The 25,362-nt window shown below is 41.5% G+C and overlaps 1 protein-coding gene and 1 long non-coding RNA gene across 5 annotated transcripts in view; one reads left to right on the top strand and one right to left on the bottom strand.

Annotated features, from left to right (window-relative positions):
• The window catches only part of DPP6 (dipeptidyl peptidase like 6), a 442,842-nt gene that overhangs the window by 204,854 nt on the left and 212,626 nt on the right, over positions 1 to 25,362 (top strand). The gene's annotated exons all lie outside the window — the stretch shown is intronic.
• Positions 18,992 to 25,269, bottom strand: LOC107308758 (uncharacterized). Its single transcript, XR_001552898.3, has 2 exons — positions 25,146 to 25,269; positions 18,992 to 19,138 (listed from the first exon to the last, which is right to left on the bottom strand). It is a non-coding gene; the product is annotated as an uncharacterized LOC107308758 (long non-coding RNA).

Here is a 25,362-nt window from a genome sequence, read left to right as displayed (position 1 = left end):
GCTCAAAAGAGCTGGTGGGATACAATCATTTCACTTCAGAATAAGTGCAGATCTGCAGAGCTGAGGAGAGAGCTCTGCAGAGGAAAAGCTTCAAGGAATAGTTTCTGATAAATCAAGATAACTTCAACTACAGCAAAGAATAATTTTAGCTTGGTCCTAGCATGCAGATGTTCAATGGGTCTTAATAACCTGCAGCGATGTATCTTTAGCGATGGGTTAATCCAACAATACACTTGCTGAACAAAGCACTACCATTAACTCGTAGTTCAGGAAAGAAACTGATCCACAGAGACTGTTTGCTTAGAATAATTGTGAAAAAACACAAATGAATCTGGGTCTCTTAAGCTTATCCTCCTGTCCACTGGAGCTTTCTCTGGATAATTAGAAGAGAACAAATTAGAAAATACAGTTCCTTATGTTGTGGGCTTTTTTCCCCCTTTCTGTCTGCATGAGTAAAGATTGTTGAAATGTTATGGGAGCCACTATAATTAATGGTTAGGTCAGAGTTCAGAGCCAATGCTCCAAATTTCTGTTCAGAGTTTTCCTGTTATCTTATTCTAGGCAGATCTATTGTTAGCTTCCCCAGGAACTGAAATGGAAATAATTAAAAGGAGTTGTGGTGATATGAGACATTCTTGCTGGTTTTGATTGCTCTGGGATCTTTGCAAGAATGATAAAGAAATGCCGGCTATTTAAGTGCAGCAATCTTTGCAATATATAAAAAGGTATATCTAGAAGCTGTGTACCAAGTTTAAAAAAAAATAATAGAAAAAGATCCAAACCATATCATAAATCTTAATTGCTTATGCTTGCCTATGAATGCATTCACCTTACACAATGCTCGGTGTGACTCAACTCCTTCTGGCACTGGTAGAACTAAGCTTATCTTCAATAGTAAGGAATTTGAGGTTTTGCAAATTTCAGTGTATGTGTTTATGTGAGAAATGTATTTGATTCTGTAAACAGATTTCTGTGAGTCAGACTTGATTGCAGATCTGAAGTGTTGGAAGTTCCCATTTCCTCAATCCTCAGTGCCTACATACAAATTCCCAAGATGTGAGCACTACAAATGAGGCCAAAAATAATTGTGTGTGGGGCAGCCAGAGAATTCTCCAGGCACAATGAAAGCAGCCCAATTGTCTTCCACGTTAGCAGACAACTGGAAGTGGAGGGAGGAGTAGAGGAAAAGGTCTTAAGCTAAAGAAGGGCAGATTTAGATTGGATGTAAGGGAGAAGTTTTTTGCAATGATTGTGGTGATGTACTGGCAGAGGTTGCCCAGAGAGGTGGATGCCTCATTCCTGGAGACACTCAAAGGTAGGCTGGATGGGGCTCTGAGCACCTGTTGGAGCTGTAGGTGTCCCTGTTCATTGCAGGGAAGTTGGACCAGGTGACCATTAAGGGTCCCTTCCAACTCAATTCTATGATTCTGTAATTCTATGACTGAGAGCACAGGGAGGATAAGAGGTGTCTGTGCACTGCTCGAGTATGTAGGCTGCATATCCTGAAGTCCCAGCAGACTACTTGATATTGGTGGTCCAAAGTGATGGACTGAAATTGCTGAAAGCAGCACTGCAGGTGATGATTTTCTCTCTTCAAATTAAACAGGCCTTGGATCACAATTTAAATTAATCTGTGAGTTTTGGCCTCACCCCTTCAAGATATTTAGCTGATCTGGTAGTTCTGGCAGCCAGAATCCAATGGAGTGCAGGGATTGTTTGCCTACCAATTAAGGAGAGAAGCTGTATTGAAGCAGTCATCTCCCAAAATCTTATTGCTGACTTAGTTTGGTTGAATCCTAAATTTAGAGGTAGAGAATGGAGGGGGAAGAGGCCGATAAATGTCTATGAAAATCCTAAAATGTTTGAGGTAGTTGCTGTGATGCGTGATCTGCTTTGAGATTTGATGGTGTTGGATATGGCTTAGTGTCTGCAGGGTGATCTGGAGCCTGACCCTGTCCCTGGGGCTTCCTCTGTCAGTTAAAGAGCCTCATGGTGTACAGTGAAGTCAGTGGGATGTTTATGGTGTTGGTAGTATTGTGGCCATCTTAAGAAAGCAAGGTTAGGAAAAAATAAAAGGATTTTTCAGATGAAACAGAGAATAAATCAGATAAAATCCTCATTCTGTTTGTTTATTATTATTATTATTCTTTAAGTAAATAAGATTCTCATGGCCTGCTGACCAGCTTGCCTGGAGGCTCAGTATCTTATGAGCTAAGCTGACCTCTACAAGAGAAGCCTGTCCCTTCCCCTTGCATGGGATGCTCTATAGGATTCAGCTATGGAGTGAAGAGCTGGCTCACAACTCTGCCTTCCACAGGGAAACAGCTGCTGCATTTTAATTTCTGTCTGAAAAGTAGGTTAGAAGGTTCTGCTGTCCCCCTGGAGCTTCATCCCTGGCTGAGCAGATTACAGCTCTCTAGGAAAGCACTCCAGCAGTCTGGCATTGTTGGTCCTTCTTCCCCGCCAAGCCTGTTTGCTGCTCTCCTATGAGGAGGTGAGGAGGGTGAACTGCAGTGAGCTGATACTGCACTGAGGAGCTCAGAAACATTTGGTCCTCATCTTCTGTGCCTTTAAACAACCGGTCCATCACCTTCATGAGACATCTGTCAGTACTAGGAGACAGCTACAATGAGGATGCTGTTGTGCTGCCAATCTGGTCTGTAAGAACAGAGTAGTCTATTTAGGTCTGAATGTATTTGCAGTGGAAAAACAAATGAGAAAAGCTCAAAACTGCCTTAAAGGCAGCCATGTCAGTTTGTGTGGGATTTCCCTCTCTGAATTATAAATTCCAGCAAAATGTCTGTGTGTGTATTTGTCCCAGTCACTCCAGCTCTCCTTATAGAAGAGAAAATGGTGTGGTTGCTGATGGCTGCTGACTCATGTTCCTCCAGGCGTCCCATTGACTGTATTGGCAGAGAGCTATTGACTTTAGAGCTGCACAGGGAGCTCAGGTGTAGATGGCTTCAGTCAGGTGAGTCCCTCTCTTTTTAAGGATCGTTGCCATCATCCTGCACTGTGCCAAGAAAAAAATCCATGTCTAATATTGTGCTTTCTTTACCAAACAAACAGTGACAGAAGCCTAATCCCCTCCATCCCTCGGTTATTTCCCAAATATCATCCTGAGGACAGTGTGCTTGGAAGGGCTTTTTGGAAGTCCGCCATTGCCTCTTCAGCTTTTTGGTGATGTCTGTGCAGAGAAATAGTAAAGCATTTTGTGGCTTGACCCCAGCTTCCCCTTCTCATCTTATTTGGCTCAATTGCTCTGCCAAATACTAGTGGTTTGTGGGTTTGGCCCTCTCTGCCACCTCCTTAAAATAAGCTGTGAATTGATTTTTCCAATCCTTTACTCTCAGTGTTCTCTCCGTCCTTCCTCATTTTTGGGGCAAGACTGTGTAACTCATTTCTCCCAGCCTTCTCTCAATCTCCAGTGTTCTTTTTAATAGATGGACATTACTTTGGCCATGCCCTGCTGCTTTGGAGCTGCAATTCAAAGACTCATACTAAAATGTACATTCTCAACAGTCTCTCACCTTCATTTCTTCTCCACTCTTGGAGTGATACCAGCCAGCCTGAGTGATTTATTGCATTTTAATTTACTGAACTGTTCTTTCACCTCTCTTTTCCATACATCTGATTTGCAAGCACCTCTGTTTCATTGTCTGTAAAATGTCACCTTGGGATGGTTATTTCCCCTTCACCTTCCAAAGGTAAATGAAATCTGTTTAGCTTCGCTGCCCTATGACTGAATCATTTAGCTTTTCATTCTCTTTGATTGTTCCTTTTCCATCATCATGGTACTGCTAACAAACATTCCTCTGGGCTTCCTACGTCCAATGCAGCAGGAACTGGATAACTGTTCATCTTTGTAGCTCTGGTTAATTCATGCTCACCTCTCCAACAGCCGCTCTTCAGCAGTAATTTGCAGTAGACCTGTAAAGTACAAGCATGCATAGAGAATTTTTTCCTTACATCCAACCTGAATCTCTCCTGATGCAACTTGAGGCCATCCTATTTTTAGTTACATGGGAGAAGAGACCAGCCCTCACTTTGCCGCAACTTCACATAGTTATAGAGAGTAGTCAGTCCCCCCTGGCCTCCTCCAGACTAAATAATCCCAGTTCCCTCAGCCCCTCCTCATAAGACTTGTGTTCCAGACCCCTCACCAGCTTACTTGATGTTCTCTGAACATACTCCAACAGGATGTGTGGAAAAGACACAAAGCTGCACCAGGGAATATTCAGACTGGGCATCAGCAAGGATTTCTTTAGTGTGAGGGTGATCAAATGCTTGGGACAGGCTTCCTAGAGAGGTGACTGATGCCCCATGCCTGCTGTTGTTCAAGAGGCATTTGGTTAATGCTCTTATTGGTATGCTTGAACTTCAGGCAGTTGGACTAGATGATCTTTGAAGGCCCCTTCCAACTATCCTATCAAGACATACTCCATCCCCTATAGTTGAAGTCTTTAAACCACTCAAAGAGGAAGGAAATCACTGTTGGCACTGCAGAGCTTTCTATCCACTGGGTAATGGTGGAGGACTCTGATCTTCCTCACCCATCAACTCTGGCTTTGTTTTTTTTTTTCCCCCTCTATTTACCTAGACAAGTGAAAGGATTATAACAAGAGCACTATTTCTGCTGCTTCTAGCAGAATCTGACTTCAAGGTTAATCTGTTTAAAATGTGGCTGCTAGGACTTGTTGACACAGTCACCTCTAATTACAGAAGGCAATGCTTGTGTAATACTGAGCTTTCTGTAATTCTTTTCTCTCTTTTCCTTTGCTATTTTTTGCTTATTCTTGTTCTACGTTATGTTCTTGGCATTAAAAATCTCTGCTCTATTTTTTTTCATTTTTCTTCCTGTCTTTTTTTCTATTTTTGCTGAATTAAAAACTTAGTAGACACAGGATAAATTCTGATCTGTTAGACATTAGGAAACACTTAGGAAACACTTCTTTTCAGAGAGGGTAATTAAGTATTGGAATAGGCTTTCCAGGGAGGTGGTTGAATCGCCATCCCTGGATGTATTTAAGAGCCGTTTGGATGTGGTGCTCAAGGATATGATTTAGCAGAGGGTTGTTAGAGTTAGGGTACTATGGTTAGGCTGCGGTTGGACTTGATGATCTTCAAGGTCTTTTCCAACCTGGGTAGTTCTATGATTCTATGGTTTGGTTTGTACTCAGATTTAGACATCAAGCGTGACTATGTTGTGCAAAGCAGCACTTTTTATTAGATCACTTAGTGGGATTTACAGCACCTGGCTGTTCAAACGCAAAGCAACTAGACAAAATTTGTCCTCCAACAGGTTGGTAAGGATGTTCACCTTCTTATAGCATACATACCCTTGGGATGGGGAGTGGTTTTGTGTGGCCAGTTCAAAACTCAACATCAGGACTGTGGCCTTGTCTAAACACACATTTTACGTCTAGGAGCATTGGCAAAACAACACTCTTTATGTAGAAGCAGTGATCTTAACAGAAAAAGATACCTTCTACATGTCATACATGGTAATACGCACCTTATAACATTACATTGCCTCTGTATTGACAGAACTGCATCTGCACTAGATAGATGCTATGGCAGAATATTTATTTCGGTGTGGCATCCTACTCCAGCCTACCATAAACTACATTTGCGTAAACACTGCACTTAGGTCATGCCAGCAACATTAAATCCTGCTGGTGGAGCTGTCTTGACTTGAGGTGAGTAAAATAATGTCATAAAGCTGGCAAAACACCATGCTATGATGATAAAAGACGATTTCAGGGAACTGGGATTGTTTTAGTTTGGATTAGAAGAGGCTGAGGGGAGACCTTATCACCATCTACACCTCTCTGAAAGGAGGTTGTGGTGAGATGGGGGTTGGCCTCTGTTCCCATGTAACAGTGATAGAAGGGGGAATGGCCTCAAGTTGTACTGCTCTGGGAGATGGCATAGTCGTGATTGGAGATGTGGTCCTCAAGGATGTGGTCAGTGGGCATGGTTGGGTTGTACTTGGGCTTTATGATCTTGGATGTCTTTTCCAACCTTAATGGTTCTATGATTTTGTAATTCTCTGGAGTTAGTTCGTTCACTCTGGTGCCAGTTTGTGCACTCTGGTGCCAGTGTGCATGTCCATGAGGCAGTGTTACTCCAGCTGCTTTTCTGTTGCTCTCAGCAATAGAAAGTGGGCAATGAAGACAGCTACAAAGCAGGGACTGCTGCATCTATAGGAAAGAGTATTTCACTGTGAGGGTGGAGAGACACTGGAACGGGTTGCCCAACAACGTTGTGGATGTCTTCTCCCTGGTCGCACTCAAGACCTGCGTGGATGGGGCTGTGGGTAACCTGCTATAGTGGGAGGTGTCCCTGCATTTAGGGAGGAGGGTTGAAACCAGATGATACTAATGGAAGTGTCAAACCTAAGCTTACACAGAATATCTTCCACAGAGTGGTGATTAATTCAAACAGTTCCTCCTGGTTTATTCTCTGATGCCTCTTCTGCTAAATGCCATAGTCCAAATGAGTAAACAATAAATAGAGCAAGGCCAATTGCTGCACCTCCTAAAAACTTGCAATGGAGAATTAAGCTCTAGTGGTGGAGATGATTGGAAGTAATTAAAACAAGTTGAACATCTTGATAGGTAGAAAAATGGGAACCTTTCTGTCAATGAATAGTCTCAATTGGCAAATACTTGAAGATGACTTTCAGCCTCTACTTTTTCATCTGGGAGGATCTTGAGCTGCAAAATGAGCTTTGTGATTGCTGACCCTCAGTAAGTATCTCAGCTAATCTTCATTTGGAATATCTAGAGGATCAGGAGACAACTGACTCTAACCCAAGCTGTCCTCAGGTGCATTTTGCAAAAGGCTCTCAGCAGAGAATGCTCACAAAGACCTCAGTAATCTTTCCAACCTCATCAGTTCTTGCACAGGAGTCTATTAAAAATGAAAGAGCCCTGGTAAAATTAATGCAAAACACAGTTGGGAAGGAAATGAAAACTTTTCCAACACACTTAAGGCTGCTGCAAGCATCCCTCACTTCCCTATTCCAAAAGAGATGCAACAGTCCTTTTAAGTATATTTGAAGGAGAAAAGCAAAACTGTTTTCTACTTGTTTTCTCCTGTTTGTTAGTAACATAAAATGCAAATTGGATGAGGACAACTTATATTGTCCTCGCTTATGATTTTTCTTCTTCCGATAAGATGTGCTCAGTATTTTAACAGCACCATCTGTCACAGTAGCAAGAGCCAAGTTGCAATATTGATCTTGTCACTTTGGGGAACGCTATGATATTTAGGATTATAAATACCATTTTTCTTTCCTTCGTTCATATGTTTAGTTTGTATGTGGAACCCAAACTCAAGAAACTACTTATATCCCCTCACAGGACAAGTACTTACGTAGAATCCATAAGAGAGGTTTTGTTGGGATCTGAAGATCGTTTGTATTATTAACTGTTGCACCTTAATAATGTGAATATCTTAATTGGCTTATGCAATTGATGTAGTGACAACTATAGTCTCTATGAAGCAAAGATAATAGCTTCCAGTGCCCATAAGTCATTACTGGGTACAACATTTCTCTCTTAAAGAGAGAGATGATTATGCTGATGAGATTTTAAATGAAGAGCACTCAAGCTGATGTTACAAAGAAAACAGGTGCTGCATTTCTTGCTATTTTACATGTAAAACAGTGGGTCCCTGGGAGTTAAAAGGCTCTGACCACTTAGCATCAGCTGGATGTTGTTTTAAATCTGCATTTAGGCAGCCTTGGAAAACAGAAGATGCTCCGTGTGGCTCATTTTTGCTTCATATTCTCTTTAGAGACCCAACAGTTGGGACTGGGTAGGAGGGGTCACGAACATGGAAAGTTTTTGGTGTGTTGCACTGTTTCATTTAAACAAAGACTTTCAGTGGCCAATTCCTGGTGGAGAAAATAGATTTCTCCCATTAATGCAGAAATGTCTGTACTGTTCTTTCCCTGTTTGCATTTCTGGATGCGGGTGTATCTTTCAGTGCAGCTGGCAAGTCTGATGCTTTTAGGTGGTCACTCTAAGCAAAGATATTGGATAGGTGGATGGAGTAGTGAAGTTTTTCAAGGGGTAATGATATTTTCCAGGAATTACAGGGTTGAATATTTCTATCTGTAGTCCACTGTTGGACATGATTGATACTTCAATGATACGGCAACATTTTATTTTTTTTTTCCCTCTACTTTATAATCCTCTTTCTTTGGTTTGGATATTAGACAAGTTTCATAACCGTTAAAGTAAGATTTCACTTGGGATTTATAGTGTTTAAGTGTCAGAATGGAAAGACTTTAATACTGTTTCTTCTATTAGGAATTCTACTGCTGCTGCATGTGTGTCTATCCTCTGCATGCAATTTTACTCACACCTCCAAGGCTGCACATGGAGCCTATAAGAACTGTGTTTTACAGATTGTCAGCGGTTGGCATTAAGTATCTCCTCTGAAAAAAAAAATAGAGCTTTTACACAAAACATCAAGAGCTTGTAGCAGAATAATCTATTATAATCCTATTCTTCATTTCTGAAAGGCTTTGCAAATTGATCTCACCTCAGATATTGCCACACTATATTCAAGGCTTTGTCTTGTTCTTTTATTTGTTTCATTTCCTTTAACTTCCAGAGATTTACAGAGCGAGTATTTTTACTGGGGAAAAAATAAAATCCAGTAAATAGGTTTTGGGTACTGAACAATGAGAACTGGATAATCCATTCTCTGCCTCCTCATTTTGCTGCCTGATTGCTCAATCCATTGCTCGCAGTATTTCATCCAAGTGCTGCCTGGTGGGCAGGAGAGCCAGGTTTGCAGCCATGTAGAAATACATACAGATGGTACATTTTGCTTCTTAGAGAGATTGTTTTATGTAGATTTACAAGCAGTCTTTAGTAAGAACCAGACAACAACTACAAAAGATGTTATTTATGTGTGATATAGATATAGTCAGGGGCAAGGCCAGCTGCCAATATCTTCATAGTGATCATAGTGTTCCTTTGGATACTAAAGGTGATTTTTATGTTGGTGTGTTCTGGCAGGGGTTAAGCATTTACAGGAAGCACAGTCAGGCAGTGCCCAACCTGACTTCGGAGAGCCTGGAATCTGCTCTCTGTTGTCCTCAGCATCATAGTGGATGGCAGCGCTATTCAAACTCTGCTTTTGCATAGGGAAGCAGTGACAGTGAGGATGACAATTGACATTGCAATGGCAATTGCAGATCTAGTCTCCTTTACTGATGCCCCTCTGACTCCCACTCATTGCAGGTGGGAAAGGAAGCAGCAAAATACATTTCTCTGTTAGTTTGTGCTTATATGCTCCTCTGTCTTTTGGTGCTGGCAGGCAGCTGTACCATCATTACCAGCCAGCACAGTGTGTCATGAGATTTGTTTGTGTAGCAAGCTCACATCCTTGGTGTCTTTCCAGGGGCAGAAAGTGGAGGAAGTAATGGGCTCTCCAGGTGGGTAGGAGCTGAACTGCTGGGGAAAAAGTGGACTGGAAGGATGAGGTGGCCTGAGGATGCTTGGGGATAAGGTTCAGCAGAGAGCCATGGCAGGAAGAGAGCAGTGAGGAGATGATGAAAGGCTGTAGCTGGTGGATGGGGAGAGAATGATTTGTAGATAAAGGAGCAGAGTAATAAAGGGAAGGGATTACACGAATCTCTGTGATCAAATAAAAGCTTCTGTGTGCTTGTTTCACCAAGAGGTACATCTCTTCCCTAGGCTGGATAGTACAACTTGCTCTTGAGAAGAGATCTCTAAAGCAAACATTGGTATTTTCACTCTTTGGATGATCAAATAGAAGAGCTACATTGAGTTACATGGTGTCTGATTAAAACCAAATACTCCCAAATACCTAAGCTGACAACTGTTTCCAAATAAGATCTGTATGGCTGTATGCAGCCTATGCAAGCAGGGCTGTATGTGAGGAAAAAGAAGGAGAGGAGATGGAAGGAGCAGCAGAGATCCCAAACAGAAGCATTTGCTCCAAGAAGAGCAAAGAAACTTGTTATCTAAGTGCATAGTAATTAAGCAGCAGATTTAATCTGAGGCTCATGGGCCTGTGAAAGAAACCAGATGTATTATAGTTAAAGCATTTATATTTGTAAATAAACGCTGCAAATTCAGAAATCCAATAGAACTTTAAAAAAAAAATACTGTTTTTGAGATGGGGATAGATGCAGCATGGTAGATATTTCTTAATCAGCACACTGGGAATGTGAGGAAGAGTCTGTGGGGTCTGGCTTGCAGTGTGATAACTGCATCCTCTGCCTGGGCAAGAGGGTCCAAGGAGTGGCACAAGCCCAAGGCAGACACATTTTGGGTCTGAAATCCAAAGCTTAGGGCTGCAGAGCTTTTGGTTGTAGAGGCAGCTTTCTGTAAGGGACGTTTGGCAGGCAACCTATGCAATCAAAGCTTCAGAGAAAACAAGAATGGAAAGTATCTCCAAAGGTCATCTAGTTCATTCTTTTGTCCAAAGGCGAAGTTTAATTATACCCATGCAGTTCCTGAGAGAGGTTACATCTTCTCTGCCTCAATAAATTAGACAATCCAAGTTCTTTTTTTTCCCTCAGATATGATGTATTTTTGGAAATCTGTGAGCCTTGCCTGGACTCCCTCCAATTGACTCACACCCGAGGCTGTGTACCCTACACATGACCTCCCCGGTTCCAGAGAGAATCTGAGGATGGCTGGTGGTAGTGAATGTCCCTGCTAACTCCACAGATGTATTGAGTTTTTCCTATTGATTTGGAGAGAGCATCTGCAGAGATCAGTCTAATGTCGTGAAGAGCTCTTTAGTTTGTGGTATGGACCTCCTTCGCCGACTTGTTTCAGGGTAAAAATGAGAGCCCAAGGCAGGAGGGTTGGAGTTGAATGATCTTTGAGGTCTCTTCCAACCCCAAGCCATTCTATGATTCTATATTTCTATGAAATAATACAAGCCTAAATTTGTAATCTTGTAGAAACTGCCTCAGTGTAAAAACAGTTCAGAGAGCACTGAAAGTTAGCGTGAAGCTTTTGATAAATGGTGAAGACTTCTTATAAGGAATTGTTCATTGCAGCTGTCTGTGTTAGGTCAGGTCTCATTTAGCATCTTTGTCTAATGATTCTGATGAGGCAGTAAACAGTCTGTTAATGAATTTGTGTGTGAAGCTATAAAGGGAGGAATTGTGAGTAACAGGCAGGAAAGCAAAGAATACAGAGAGACATGGAGGTGATGAACAGTCACAAATAATGGAGTTAATTTAATCTCTGAATATTACACATTAATACATTTGAGTGAAGTAGAGGAAAAGGATATGCTTATAAAAATCTGATGAAAAAAGACAGTCAGAAGCCAGTTACAAGGAAAATAGGTTTGCAGTGGGATATTGGTCCCTGAAAGCAGAGCACTACTCTGGGCTCTTCAGGAAGACATTAAACACAAGTGGGACATGGCAATTTCTCCTCTCTGTTGGTTGCTGATGACCTGCATGCTTTAATATTTGAGTATAGGAGATGAAGGGGGAACTGCTTAGTGAGACAGGATTCAAAGAGCTTGGTTGGATGTGCTGCTTAACCCAAGGGATGGAGCTGCATACAGATACAGGTTTCAACTGAGAAAAAAAGGGCAAAATTATTAAAAACTTCAGTTAAGAATGGGGAAAATGGAGCCATCAATTGAGCATTTGAGTTGATCCCTTGTGATGGATAGTATAGCCTGGGGCTTAGAGAGGTCTACACAGTATATGGGAAATATACACCAGGGAAAAGCTGAATTGTTGGAAAGATGGCCCAGGAGATAAGAGGTGTCATCATCATCCTTATTTTCATTTATTTTAGCTCCCCCTCATATCACTCTGACAAGAATAGCGCAGAAGGAAGCTTGACATAAATGACAACTTGGCCTTATGAGTCTGTTGAGAGCAGGTTCCCTCCTGCATGTCAGCCTTTCAGTCCCTTCTGCAAACAGACAAGTACAGCGATCAGACACGTCATCTGCTTAGAGATTTGGATGTAAAGACTCACAGGTTTTTATTTCAGATCATTTCCTCTCATCCCCTTTATGAGCATCCCAATGTGCTGGAGGCCTGAATAATTAAAGTTACCTATGTAAACAGCAATATATTCAAAAACATTTTCTTCAATGAATGTGTGCTTTTATATGTATAAAGAGAGTGAGGGAATCTGTGATTATTGCTTTCCTTTTAAAAAGTGTTCAGGTCTTTTATCCAATGCAGTTTGTCATGGCTTTGTTGTGAGGGGGGAAAAAAAGCATAAAAAAATAAATAAATCTTTGAGATAAGAAAATGGTGTTCAAAACTTAAGCTGGGCTAGGCAACCAGTAACTGGAACACAGATAAACAGGAACAATGTCCTTAAGTATCACAGAAACAGCATAGCAAGGCAGAGGTGAAGTAGGCGTTAAGAGGCACGAGTAAGGGATGATAGATGAGGCTGTCATCGCAAAGAGCTGCATGAGGTCTTTGCCATTGGTATTAAGAGAAAAAGCTGAAGGTCACATCAGAGACTAGGAATATATTTTCCCAGGGGTAGTACAGAATGCTAAGATGTTTTATCATTATGCCAGAGCAGATAGTTTGGCAATTAGGAGTTGTTAGAAGTTGACAATGAACCGGGTCCAAACGAGTTTCATCTCAGCACTCAGATAGAAGCAACAAGTGGAGATTAAAGCTTTGGCAGAGGTTTCCTGATCCATCTCCAAGGATGGAGTGGTTCAAGAGGACCAGAGAAAGAGGGACTAATGCAGTTTCTGTGTACAAGCAATGCTTGAGAAAAGGATTCAGTGTTAATGCAATTCATTGACAACAATATAACTGATAAGGAAGAAATATGTTTTGTTTCTGCCAGCAATCTTCTGCCAGAAGATTGTTTGCTTGGACTCAGGAAAAGGGAATTCTTAGCTTGTAAATTTACTTGAGTTTCTGAGACATGTTATTGCACTGGGAGACAAATGTCAAGCAAAGTCTATAATTTATCTGGCTTTCCTGAAAGCATAGTGTGCAAAATATTGATCTACTTAATAAACACACATTATCACATGAAAATTATCAAAAAATAGCTAGGAAGAATAAACAGCATCAGTAACGTTGCCAGGAGATAAAAGTAAACTGAGAGTAAGTGTTCATTAAACAGTATCTACCAGCATTTGGTGGGCTCTTACAAATCCTTATGCAATGTGTGCCTTGTTTTGAGTATTGGACTTAAAAATATTGTAGAGGTAAAGGGGAATAATCTTGTCCATTATGTGCTTCATGTTGCAGGTCAGGTTTTGTAAGGGATAGGACTGTGAAAAACATTTCAACACAATGCATTATAAGCTTTAATCTGTGCAAAATATTATGTCTTTCATTGGCAGAAGTTGCCTTTGAGACTCCATATTCAAGGAGCTCAGCTGTGTCTGTGGCAATTATTGGTCTCATAAGAAGTAAGGATGGCAAACCACATTGTTTCAAGCAGTACTGGACATGATATGACAGAATATTGAGCAGAAGTTGAAGAATATGATGTAGTAGTTCCAGTTTCTCTCAGTGCTGATCTCCTTCCCAAAGGAGGGCTCCCATGCTCATTTGGAGGTGAAACAACAGCAATGTGCAGCAGCCTGTCCTGTCCTAGATGTGATTCTGCTTGTTTCCTTTTCTTTCTAACTGTTAGAGGTGTTGCTTCAACCCTGCTTTCCTGCTTTTGGAACTAAGACCATGACAATGCCTGGATCTGTTTTACAGTGCAAAGGAAGCCTGCTTTGCATGCATGCCTCCATTGCAATTCTTTGTGTTGTTACTCTACTGTGTCAAAGCAACCCTCTTGCACTCACTCTCCAGACATGCAAATAGGAATTGCAAGTGCTAAGCCTTCAGGGATCTGCATTTGTGATAATCTCCTCCTCCCGTGTAATCCTCATAGCTGAAGTGCTGCTAATGTGTTTGCAATTCGTCTGTTTTAGTATTTAACTAGTAATTATTAGTGGCATACTCTTTGGGGTGATCAGCCCAAAGCTGCCGAGGAAGAGTGTGACCTTGGGTTTTTTTTATGGACAATGGAAATTAGTTGATAATGGACAACAGTAATTGGTTGGATGACAGTGCACCTCTGGCACTGCATCACCACAATAGATCAGTGAGGCCAGGAGCTTAGCAGGATTCAGAGAAAAGGGAATTAACAAAATGCAAACAAGATGTTGAAATGAATGAAAAATGGGATAGAGGATAATACAGAAGGTAATTATAATGTAATTATATAAATATAATTATATAAGTAAGCACTGCAGCTTTGGGAATGCTGCATTCAGAGCTGTGCTTAGAGATGCTAGATGAGTATATTCTGAGGCTTGAATGATTCTAACACAGAGAAATCTGTAACTACTGGTGTTATTTTTGTAATGAGACCACAGAGAGAACATCAGAGCAAGACATGGGACTCCTCAGGTGTCAGCCTCTGGGTCAGATCTAGCCCATGGAGCCCAGTTTCCTGCCAAGAATCCAATCCCCACTTCTCTGCACCCTCCTCATATTCCCAGTGTTTGTTTGAGTTCCAATCAAACACCATGACGTTGTTATCACTCATGGAGCCATTCTTGGGAAGAATCTGAAAACTTGCATCAAAACCAAGCATATTGCTATTGCTCTGAATAGCAGTAGCACATTTAAAGGATACTCAAACTCTACAGTTTAAGTCAAATGTTAAGTATTAGTATGAAGACAAAAGCAAAGCATCCTTCCTGTTTTCTTATGCTTTCTGAACATTAATTCACCCTCTTGTACTTTCTGGTCAGGTATAGTCCATACTGCTGTGTTTACATGAACAAAAAGCATTCACTGTCATCATGGTAACATTAGGAGTACTTTAAAAATAATAATAATAGTAAATTGTTGCAAAAATATTAATGTCTCTTAACATTAGGAAGTGTGTGCTTTGAAGCTGATTGGTGAACATTTACTCTGTGGCTGATTCAGGCTGTCATTACTATAAGCTGTGCTCTGTTCATCCTGATGCAATGCAATGCGTTCTGTGTTTTTATCTTGCCTTTTGGTAAAGACATCCGTCATTCAGAACTGCCTTCACCAGTAAAATGGCTGCACGTGCAGGATCCCTGTTAGGCAATCTTATTTTCCTATTTGTCAGATGAATGCAGCCAAATCAGTTAGTGCTACTGGATCATGGGTAACGATAGAAAAAAATAAGGATGTAAGAAGAGGTAAAAAGAGCCCACAACAATTTTACATGTTGAAAAGCAGCTCGATTTTATTTTTGGCCAGGGGCTTCTTCAAGTGGAGGGAGAAAATGAATAATTTCATTATCCTCTGTTAAATGGATATCGTATTGTTTTTCTTTACAGTTTCTCCAATGAAAGCTGCATGACCAAAATCTTGTTCAATTTTTGCTGTGTTTTATTTTTAATATGAGATTTTAAAGTGGGTAATATATCTGTGATTTTTTTTTCCCATTCCATGGTTTTATTGCTGGGACAATATTGTTTCTGTTACGGCTTGTGAGCAGTGCTTTGTATATGTTCTTAAATAGATCTGATGCATGAAATGTTTCCATGCTTCCTCAGGCTTTGAAGTCATTACAGCTAAGTATTGCCAAGTTGGCTAAATGTCTGGGTGGATGAGTTGCTGTACTGTCAAACCTGAATGTTCAAGAAGTAATAATCCGTGCAAAAAGAAAAGTTAAAAGTGTACAGACATATATTTTTTAAAGGAATATATTTTCTGGCCTCTTTATTTCTCTTCTGGGTCCTGAGGTTTTGGTTAACATAGTCAGGTTTTTCCCTTGCTTCAAGAAGGACAGAAACTGATGGTTTATGGCTCACTGTGGGAGGAGGTTTGGGAATTCATTATTATTTCCTTAAGATTGTTGCTAAGACAAATGCAAGGGAAGATGAGCGGTGAGACAGAGGTGTCTGGTTGGGTCTCTGATACGGGGTGAAAGGTCTTCCAGGTGAATGGAGGCTCCATTGCCTGTGGGCTACCTTAGATGTTATTGGAGTGCTTCTTAAAAGTTTAGGATCTTGCTGCCCTGAACACTGGCTGTGCTATTACTGTATGAGGATGGAGTCATAGCTTTATTCTCTCCTTTCCTTCACCCATCTGGAGGAGTCATATCTTCTAACAACCTGTCCAAACATGCACGTAAGGCCTATCCTTTTTGTTATGGATGTTTTCACTCTTAGGTTTGCAAAAGTATTTTGGACCTGAGTGAAGGGTCAATAGTTCAAGATAATCCTGGAAAAGACTGGCTGGTGCTATGCTTTAGCTGATGGCTCACTTGTCATTAGGGGATGATGTGGTCTGGGAGGAGCTGCCCTACCTCATCCAAACACTGTATATGTTTCCACAGTGGGTAAATTAATTGTTGCTTGAATACCTTGTAAATACTGGCAGACATTTGTTGTTCCTCTGAGGTGAAGAGTGAAATGGAAATTGATGCTAATAATCAATGTAATTATAAAAAATGCTGCTGGAAAGACTCCAAATCTGTAAGGGAAAAGTGGCGTTTTTAAGAGCTGTGATGTGGGTTGAATGAAAGATGTGTGTCCAGAGAAGGGCAACAGAGCTATGAGGAGTCTGGAGCACAAGTCTGATGGAGAGCAGCTGAGGGAGCTGGGGTTGTTCAGTCTGGAGAAGAGGAGGCTCAGGGGAAACCTCAATGCTCTCTACAACTGCCTGAGAGGAGGTTGTGTTGAGGTGGTGGTTGGTCTCTGCTCCCAGCTAACAGCAATAGATGAGAAGAAACAGCCTTAAGCTGCACCAGGGGAGATTCGTGTTGGATATAAGGAAAAATACCTTCTGTGAGTTGAAAATATCTTTAAAGAACTACTGCAAAATTAAGGAACTATTTTGAAGTTGTAGGCAAGTTTGATGCATCGTGATCATGTTATTGGTAGCAGTCCCTTGCTCATTCAACTTTATTAGTGCAGAATCAATACTTTCATTTAATATTTTCTGAATCATTGTCGTCTTCAGTGGTACTTAATTGAATAAAACATAAGATTCACTTGAAATAGCTGCAGATACAAAGTACCGCATTTCTCAGAGGAAGAATGTTTTCATTTTGTTTAACCCAAAGCATCAGTTTATTTCCAAACATAATTGATACTGGCTTGCAAAGCATTCCTAGAGTACGCTAAATGGAATAGCCATCACAACAATATTAGATTTATGGAAGATGAGTGTAAATAGTGCAGTATTAGCTGTAATGGATTCTGGACTGTAAATATGCCATGATGTCCCACTGTGGATGGATCAGGATTCTCATTCATTAATGGCAGTTCAAATGTGCATTGCTCAAAAGGAATAAAACTCTGTGTTTTACATTGTGCTCTGATTCTTTATGCAAACTACAGCTGTACATTTTTATAATGCTGAGCTGCATGGTCAAATACAGACAAGAGTTAACCGCAGGTCCTGGGCCCAGTAAGGCTATTAGTGGCCAGAACCACAGGTAGATACACAGTGAGGTTCAGTGGAAGGTGAGTCAAACTTTAGCCAGAAAACCTCAATAATTGCAAAGATGCTGTTGAGGAATAAAGAGCCACGTGCTGGGCGAATGGCAGGCAGAATATTCTTATTGAGACTGTAAATTATTTTCAGCAAGGTACATTCTGTTGGAAGCATCTCCAGCCCAAAGCAAGGGAGAACCTTGGGTTGTTCAGCTCCTGGAGGCTGCTGAAATACAAACACGTGATAGATAAATAAATACATATACACACATAAAGAAGAGATTATTTTTCTTACGATGTCATTCCAATGAATTCCCAGAATGCTGACTATATTGATTGTATGTCCATGTGTCATGGGATTATTTCATGAATAGATGTTTTCCAGTTCAGTTTCAGCTCACAAGAATGGATTTTCATTTATATTGCCTGCATTGCACTTCTCTGACTGTGGAAGGAGGTTTTAAAATTGATGTGCCTTGCACTTTCAGCCACTTACAGTGCCACTTACATCCACTTTATGGAAGCAGGGTAATGTCAAGGAGCTTTAGTGCCTGGCAGAAGAAGATGCATAGGTCTGTGCCAGGATGGAAGTTGTACCAGTCTTTTAAACTAATGAAGTGTCTTTGATTACAGACATTTAAGCCTCATTTACAGTGTAAAATCAGATGAACATACTTACAATCTTTGTTTCTTGAAAAAAGCTTCCTCCCAGGTAAATCAACTGCCCCTTCCTCATGGAAGGAAAGTCACAGCGAGGAAGGGTTCTGGTAGCTAGGATAGGCTCTTTCAGCAAAAAGCCTTTGTGTTTCAGGATATATTCTACCATCTGTGTTTGTCTCCATTTCTGTTAAATCTAACAAGGCGTACTCTTAATAGGGATAAAATTAAATCTCTAAAAAGGTAGATTTAACATTAACTACTTGGAATACTGTAATAGCGTTGCTAAAAATTATGGCTGTCGTAAGAAAATTATAGTGCAGAGTTTATTTCTATCATTACCACAAGGGTAAGCCAGCAGTCTCATGTCAAAAAGGTAACTACTGCACTATGACCATGTTGTTCTGCTGTTGATACAACTGAAGTGAAATCAGTTTCAAGAGAATATTGAATTAAAGCTTTCTTTCTAGACCATAACTGACTACATTGCTACTGGTGTAATTTTCAGTCACATACAGCCCCGTTCCTGGCATCTATATAGGGAATAAGCTCTGCTGAAAGTAGATTAATTTGTTTTGGAATGGTTGCCTCTTGACTTCACTTCTGGACACAATTAATAGCTTGGTTAGGATTTTCCTATTAGCTTGACTTTTCTTTGACTACTGAAAGGGCCAGAGCAATCAGGCAAAGTATTACTGAGGCATCCTGTCCATTAAAGCTTTTTACAATCACCTCCCTTTCCTGCAGCTCAGATTTACTGGCAAACATGAATGTGTGTACTTTTCCCATCAATCTATTATGCTTTCTTCTCATATTTCTCCTTTCGGAGAAGCTGTTACTTGTTCTGATATCACCAAACTACAACATGAGGTGAAATTGCTGGTTAACCCAGCAATTCAGTGCTTTGGATTACTTTATAAGGCAGATGGAATTGATTTTTTTTCCGCTGGCCAACTTCTATTTCCACTATTCTGGGCTCTTTAAGTGTAAGTCTGAAATGTCCTTTTCAGCAGCCACTTCCTACAGCAACAGAAGTCTTGATCTGTGGAGGAGAACAAGAGAAATGGAAAGACTGCTGATTCAGTGAATAAATACAGGCCTTAAGCTGCCTTATTATCTCTAGAAAATGCACCCAAAAGACAGTCTTTGGGTAATATTTGCAATAAAGTGCCAGTAGTGTTCTCAGGTATGATCAAATCTGTCCTCATCTTATTTAAAAAGTCTGATCTGCTCTACAGAGCGTGCAGTGATGGGTGTTGCATCTTCTCTTTTGCAGTATGAGTTCCTGTCTGGCAGTGAGACTTCATAGGGCTCTCCTCATTCAATCACAGTTGTGAATATTTCGCAGGTAGAGCTAAATGCAGACCCAGAGCTTTCCATTAGATACTGGTTGTAGCAATGTCTGTACACAGCCAAGCACATGATGTGATGATGGGTCAATGGTTGGGCTTGATGATCTCAGTGGCCTTTTCTAACCTTTATGATTCTATGACTTGCTATTGCTTACTTCTGCTGACATTTAGGCAACAGGCTTTTAATTCCTTTTGCATCTCTTGCAACTAGGCAGTAGGTTGGATTAATAGAAGACTTTGCTGATGCCTTTAAGCTAGAGTGAACTCAGTTTTTGTATCTTTGTTTGGCATTGTTATTGTACTGCAGCATATTTAGGTACTTGCTTGTACCACTTGCAAAGGCAATATGTCTGATTCATATTTAAATAAATATGGGGGACATATATATGCGTAATTACAGAGATCTGTGAGTTATGCAAAGGAGATGTGCATTAATTATTTGTGACAGGTATAGGGTCTTGGCTGTGATACTTTCTCACTGTCAAGCTCAGATTTCATACTTGCATGGATTCTTAAGAAATATATATCTTTAAAACGTGCATTCCTGCATTGCTTTTTTCTAGCTCTAGCCCAATAAATCTATAAGCACATGAAATACAATCAGGGCAGTGTATAAATGCTTGTAGCCATCACAGTTCCCACCAGCAAATGAGGGCACTGGAAGCCATCCAGCTACAGTGAGCATTTCTGAGAGGGAGCAGATACACACTCAAGTGAAAATACTACTGCAAGTGCCACATCTTGTGTCTTTAACCCTCTTGATGCTGTTCAGGAACATCTGTGGAATGCTACCATGAGCTGTTGGAGCAGGTCAAGAGGAGGGCCATAGGAACGTTCAGAGGGCTGGAGCACCTCTCCTATGGAGATAGGCTGGGAGCTGGGCTTGTTTAGCTTAGAGAAGGTCTTGGGGAGACCTCATTGTGGCCTTCCAGTACTTGGAGGGAGCTAGTAAGCAGGAGTGGGAATGACTTTTTACACAGTCTGATAGCAATAGGACAAGGGGGACTGGCTTTACAGTAAAAGCAGGGTTGTTTAGGTTAGATGTTAGGAAAAAAATCTTTACCGAAGGAGCAGCAAGACCCTGGCACTGCTGCCCAGAGAAGCTGTGGATGCCCCACGCCTAGAGATGATGAGCACTGATTTGTGTAGGGCCCCAGACTCTGATCTGGTGGGTGGCAACCAGTCCACAGTAGGGGAATGAAGCTCAGTGATCTTTAAGGTCCCTTCCAGCCAAAGCCTTTCTATGAAGCTATGAAATACAACACTTGTAAAATGAATGTACGTTATATGCATCCATCTACTTAACAGCATCAGTGTTTTACAGAATTCCATTACAGAAAGAATACAGATCATGTTGTAGGCTCACGTATTTTTTTTTTCCTTCTTTTTGTTTAAAGTGCTGGAAAAGTAAATGAAAAATAACAACCATTGCAAAGAAAATTGTGCTTCATAAAGCAAATGTTTAAAAAGCCACTTGCTCCAGCTGTGGCTTTTATGTACAAGGATCTCTCAGGCAATTGTATGTGCTTACATTAGATGTCTTTCACAACATTTACGTTTAAACCAGTCATCATCTTATATGCAGATCATTTATACACCCTATAAATCGCTGTTGTAGCTAAAAATATAGACAGGGCTCTCCCTTTTCCAAGCAGTAGGTTACTAAATAGAATAATACGTTTGGAGATGTGGATTGTCTGTTTGTGGGTAACTTGGGAGAGATGTTTTTTTTCCCCTCTGTTTTCTCTTCTCTAGTGGTCTCTTTTTCATTTCATTGTGTCACTGAGGTTGGAAAAGACCACTGGGATCATCTAGCTCAACCATTAACCCATCACCACCATGCCCATTGATGATGTTCCTCAGTGCCACATCTACCAGTTTCCTGACTTGAATGTTTTAGTTATGAAATATAGACAGTGGCTATTTGAGAAAATTAAGTAATATATAAATATATTAATAGGGAGCAAAGAAACAAACTCTTCCACCCCCTTCCAAATCAACAGCCAGAAAGCACCTGTGCTGAAGCAATGAGGGTGGGACTCACCTATATGCAAAAAATAAAGGAGCTGGGGAAATGGGAAATCAATCCCTGACATCATGGGGAGCAAAAATAGTAAGCCAAACAGTGAGGAGGAAAACTCTGAAAAACCAATTTGGAGACGATTCACAGCTGGTACACAAGCTGGGTCCTCAGAAGTCCCCTGCACAGATAAACAAGCGAGGAAGAGGCATCTGTTGTGTTACAGCTGCCAAGGTCACACCAGCAAGAAGAGAGAGAGGGCAAGGGAAAAGCCAGCAGTACTGTCTGTACTCCTCGCAGCAGTAACCCAGTGCCAAACTGCTATGGCACTGCTAATAATGTGCATTTGAAGGTGTGATGGTGTATTAAAATATATGCGCCGGCTCAAAACTAACTCCACAGATGATCAGAAATAATGTTATTGAAAAACTGAAGTAGGAAAGTCTGACACTCGGTACGCCCGCTTGATCTTTGGGATAAGCAAAGCAAAGAGGAGACATAGTACAGAAGTGAGTAGGGCAGAGGCACTGGTCGTGCTCCCCAGTGATCCTCTCCAATTTAGGCAGGGAAATGCCATGCAAAATAGCTCTAAGCTGCACACAAGTGAGCTGGCTTCTTCACAGCTTGCCTCCTAGCACTGTCTCATGAACTGAGAGATACTGGAACTTGCTGCAGCAGCAAGAAACAGAAACTGTGGAGCAGATAAACCTGTTATAACCAATTTAAACCACACTTCCATGCCCAAGTTAAAAAATAAATGCACCTTAGAGAAGCTTCTCTAATGCACAGAAAGAGGCAACACTACAGGACTGTTCCATAGACCCATAAGTCATTCTTGCCATGCCCCTTGTCTCTGTGTCCTCTGCTGTCAGCAGAGGAAGAGTGTCTCAGATAACCAGTTTTCAAGCTTGTAGAAACATTTCTAAGTGCACTCCATATTCATTGATGTGCCTAATTGGTGGCCTTGACTAGATAAACTGGTTTTGATCTGTTAAAGGAAAATGCTACATCAATTGCTTTCTTAATGATCTTGGTAATGGGCAATGGAAATGTGATGTATTTTTGTCTGTGACAATGTTCAAAGTCTGTTATTGCATATAGCACACTCAGAAAACCTTTGAAACCTTGGAAGCCATCTGAGTGGATCCCTAAGCCACTCAGTGGAGCCTCTAAAGATTCAACTGGACATAAAGACTCACTTGTCACCCTCCCTTGGTTGAACAAACATGTTGGAGACAACAGGAGAGGGGCGGCAGAGCAAGACTGGTGCAAGATAAAGTTAATTAATGCATATCCTCATCAACAAACTGTGCTTTCAAAACAGAATTAAATTCTCCCTCTCCAGAGCTTATTCAGGCAAACACAGAGCAGAGACTTCCAGAATGAACAGTCAGTATATCTTGCTGCTTTTTAGAGAGGATGTGAGGGAATGGCTTTAAGCTGTGGCAGAAAAGATTCAAGTTGGATATTAGGAAACATTTCTTTTCAGGAGTGGGGATGCAGTGGCACAGGCTGCCCAGAGAGATGGTAGAGTCACCATCCCTGAGGATGTTCCAGAACTGTGGAGATGTGGCTCTGAGGGACGTGGTCAGTAGGCTAATGGTTGGACTAGATGATCTTACAGGTCTTTTCCAACCTTAACGATTCTGAGATGGCCTCTAAAAGCATGAAATCCTAAACAGAGTTTTTTTAACCATGCAACCCTTCTGGTTTTACTATGATCTCCAGTAGGATCTGTAGGGGATATGCCATTGCTTTTCTGGTTGGTGATATTTTGTCACTCGGACTGCAAATAGTGAGTTGGTCACCAGCGTGGCTTGACATATCTGCGGAACCATAGTAATGCTACGGGCAGCTTGCCTTGCACAGACTCATCCCTCTCATTCCCCACTTTTTGACATCCTCTAGAAAAGTTGGAGCAGTGGGAGAATAAGGTAGCTGCAAACATATCAAGACTTGGAGATTAATTGGATTTCCTTGTCCGTGCTCTTAAGAAGAGATAGAATCATAGAATCATTTAATTTGGAAGAGATCTTTAGAGTTCATCAAGTCCAACTCCCCTGCAACAAGCAGGGACACCTACAGCTCCATCAGGTGCTCAGAGCCCCATCCAGCCTGACCTTGAGTATCTCCGGGCTGCCCAACCCCAGCTGTTCTTGCAGGAGAATTGTTCCATCCCTTGGATCATTTTTGTGACCCACCTCTGGATTCGCTCCAACAGGTCCATGTTTCTCATGTACTGTGGACTCCACATCTGGGTACAGACCAGGTGAGGTCTTACAGTGCAGAAGAAAAGGGGAGGGTCACTTAACCAGCTGACCACGCTTCTTTGGACGCAGCTCATGATACAGTTGGATTTCATGGATCCCATGGGCCTTTTTTTCCAGACAGTTATTGCAGGAGCTGTCAGAAGGCCGGGTCCCTATCCTTATATCTCCCTACTGGAAAGCAGCACTGCTTTCTACTGAGCACAGCTCACCTTGTATTCTGTGAATTTGTTTTGATCCGAGCTACATCCATCACCTTTCAAATGTCTGAACATTAAAATCCATGCCTACAACATTTTTACATGCTCCTCTCACCTTCTCCCCGTGGGTGTCTTTGCTGGCAGTCTGTCTCTCTTACTGAGTTGTAGCACTAACATCTGCTACCTCCAAAACACTGTATCCTGAAAACTATAGCTTTTAGGACTTCTTTTCCTTTGTAACCTACCTGGGAGTATGTTTTTACATTGCTGCAGGCTGCCAGAGTACTTTCTTGGGCCATGTGTCCTCCCTGAGCTGAAAGCAAACCAATGGGAAGTGGTCTGTGCTGAGTGTGGAGCTCAGAGGGACTGAATGCACAAAGGCAGACCATCTGGTGTGTTCTGCTGGAGGCAACACATTACAGCACCCCAGGTACTAATGGGTTAGCTCCACTAAAAAGTTCAGATATGTAGTTCTTCGCCTGGGACCTGGTCTTCATCTGGAGAGGGGAGAACATTAGCAGGCTGTAGGAAAGTGTAGTTAATCAAGTAGGATTCATTTCTACCCATTCTGCCCACTGGCTTCGACTTCCTTGATGTTGTAATGAAGGGGGGATTAATAGCCTGGTGTGATATAGCCAGAACCCTAGGTTTCAAAGAAGCAGAAGGGCTCTGCATCCAATAACTCTACCTGCTGCTATTGCCAGCTTATTAATGTCCTTGCTCAGTCTCAACTCTCTCCAACTGATGTGTGCAGCTGGCGGGCTCCCTGCAAGCACAGGCTGCTCTTGGATCTGCCCTCTGTAACACATAGAGGCTGAGAATGCTCTGCACCAACTCCTATCACTGCTCCTGCAAAGGGCTGCTCTGCATTCACAGTTAGCAGAAACATCCACCTGTGGATCAAAGACAGCCTAAGTAAACTGATCTGCACCATTTCGGGGCAAAAATAACAAACTGTTGCTTTCCCTAGCATACTTTGCTGTAATGGGTGATCAGACACAATCCATACTGTGTTTTAGCTACCAAGAGTGCATGGGTGCTCATAGCAATGACTTTAAAAGGTTCAGTTCAGTTTGTCTTTAAGAACCAATGCAGCATTATGTTCCATTTGTAATGTACAAGGCTCGAAACAGTCTTGGAGCATGAGAGGGCATAATGGTTGTGGTAGTGATGGTGATAAAGATGGCCTCCAAGAATTCCTAGCACTTACTTCTGTTCCTGCTGGTCTCAGGAGAAAGAGAACTGGTTATTCCATCTGTCAAAGGTTCCTCTTCTGGTGGGAGGGAAATGTTTGTCCTTCCACAGCACTGGAGCAGCTGACTGATGTTGAACGGGGATGCCATTTGGGTATCTGTGGATGGCATTTGGAACACAGAATCAGTAAAGCTGGAAAAGACCACTATAAGGTCATCCAGTCCAACCACAGT

The sequence above is a fragment of the Coturnix japonica genome, chromosome 2 (genome assembly GCF_054131305.1).
Source record: "Coturnix japonica strain WE chromosome 2, WE-NBRP24, whole genome shotgun sequence".
NCBI classification, from domain to species: Eukaryota; Metazoa; Chordata; class Aves; order Galliformes; family Phasianidae; genus Coturnix; species Coturnix japonica.
This window is presented reverse-complemented; position numbering and strand designations above follow the sequence as displayed.